The sequence below is a fragment of the Corapipo altera genome, unplaced genomic scaffold (genome assembly GCF_003945725.1).
Source record: "Corapipo altera isolate COAL_440 unplaced genomic scaffold, ASM394572v1 61153, whole genome shotgun sequence".
Lineage (NCBI taxonomy): Eukaryota > Metazoa > Chordata > Aves > Passeriformes > Pipridae > Corapipo > Corapipo altera.
The window spans coordinates 1,998,472-2,000,791 of record NW_020884958.1 but is presented as its reverse complement, the minus strand read 5'-3'; positions in this window follow the sequence as shown (position 1 = coordinate 2,000,791).

Sequence of the window (2,320 nt, the reverse complement as noted above, 5' to 3'; positions counted from 1 at the left end):
CGCCTCCATGACGCATGAGGGCGAAATGGCGGCCGGAAGGGGCGGTCGTCGTCGGCCATTGCCGGCGGGATGGCTTGAGGAGGTGGTGGCGGCGGTGCCGTGGCGGGTCTGTAGGGCGGGCCGGGATCCGGGCCGGGGTCCGAGGAGAGCCGGGAGGTGGCAGTGCGGGGGTAAGGGGCAGTGGCTCGGTGGTGTAGACGCCACAAGCCCATGGAGGGAGGGACGGGACTGGGGGGTGTGCGGCTGGCGGGGTGGGAGGCTCCCGGGGGCAGCGGCAGGACCGCGGGGGTCCCCACGGGCTGGAGGAGGGCGACGGGGGTGTAGGAGCTGCTAGGGCATGTGGGAACTCGAATAATGGAATTTTTAGGGTTGGGAGGGACCTCTGGAGATCACCCAGTTCAACCCCTCCTGCCAAGGCAAGATCACCTGGAGCAGGTGACACAGGGACACGTCCAGGTGGGTTTGGGATATCTCCAGGGAGGGAGAGTCCATGCCCTCCCAGGGCAGCCCATTCTATGCTCTGCTACCGTCAATGGAAAGAAGTTTTTCCTCATGTTGAGTGGAACTTTCTGTGTTTTAGTTTATGACCGTTGCTCCTCATCCTGTCGCTGGGCACCATCGAAAAGAGTCTGGCACCATCCTCTTGGCACTAGAGAGATCCCCTCTCAGTCTTCCCGTCTCTAGACTAAACAGCCCCAGCTCTCACATCTCCCTTCCGCAACAGGCCGATGGTAGGGGAGGAGAACGCCAGGAGGACAGTCAGTCTGTGATAAAACAGTGTGGTCTGTTTGGGGAGGGAATAATGTGGATAGCCTGTGACTGAGAGAAAAGGTTGAGTTCCCAAAGAACGGAAATGTAAAATAGGTGTTAATTTAAGGAGTTCTAGGTTTGATCTTGTAATGGAGTTGGCTGTTTTTCCCCTTTCTCCTTCCATGCTTAAGATATTCCTACTGAGCCAGACCTGGAGGCCACGGAAAAATCCCCTTTAGGCTGGCTTGTGGACAGAACATTGCTTGACTGGAGTTCCTGCTGGGGAGTATAAACTCAAATAGCAGCTTTTACATGTGCCCGATGCTTTTAATTCTGTGATTCTCTGTTTGTACATCAGGTTTTATATGTATGCAATAGATTTTCTGTACTATAGTAGCAAGAGCTGGTGGTAGCAGAAGTAATAAAACCTTGAGGTTTTCAGATTTAGTGTAAAATGGTAGTATGTGAGAAGAGAAAATCTAATTTGGGTTTCAATTTGTAGGGCTTGTCATCAAAAATCCTTTTTTTTTAAGTAAGTACAATGTAAGAATCAAAATAAAGCTTATTTTGTCAGTTAGTTTGCAGAGCAGAACAGCTCTTCTGTATCAAAAAGGAAATAAATGTGACATTTAAAAAAGGATACATCCCTCCTTAGAGTTCTTTACCTCTTCTGTGTGTGTAAGCAGCAGAAGGGCTTGTTAAGCATTGGAATGGGCTGCTCAGGGAGGTGGTAAAGTCACCATCCCTGGAGGTATTCAGGGAAAGACTGGGTGTGGCACTTAGTGCCGTGGTGTAGCTGAAAAAGTGATGGTCAGTCAAAGTTGGACTTGTTGATCTCAGAGATCTTTTCCAGTCTAAAGGATTCCGTGAAAGAGAGGGTCTGTGGCAATAAAAAATCAGTGGGTTGTATTGTGGTATACAGTGTGTGAGGAAGTAGGGAGAGGGGGAACTGGAGCTTTGAGGGATGGTGTCAGGAGACAATGGAAGGGATACTTTGTCTGTGGACAAAAAATAGGAAAAGCCCTGGTCACTGGTGGCTTGCTGGACTGACTGGTAGTAGATGAGATGTTTTTAGTGACTGCTGTTACCCCACCCTCTGCAATGCGCTTGTAATTCAGCTAGGATAGGCTGCCCAGAGACATTGCTGAGTTTCTGTGCCTGCAGATACTCAGGCCGCCTGGACAAGGCCCTTGGAAACCTGCTTTGACTGACCTTACTTCCTTCAGGAACACTGGGCAGGGTGACCTCCAGACATCCCTCCCAGCCTCAGCTGTTCTGGGATTCTCTAACTAGTCCAGAGCTTTTCAGAGTGTGTTAATTTAGGGATAGATTCTCTTCAAATGTGTCTGCATCTCCCGATAGACAGGAAAGCTCTTGAAATGGGTCTTTACAAGCCTTGACTGGGAGTTGTTTTTCAGTTCCATAAGATTTATAAGATTTGTAAGTACAGGGCTTATCTCCAAGGTGAGAACTTGGTGAACTTGGTGCCACATATACACAGTCTCAGCAGTTTGTTAAAATCTAACCCTGATACTTTTTGTTAATACAGAAAAACAGCAACTGAACCTAC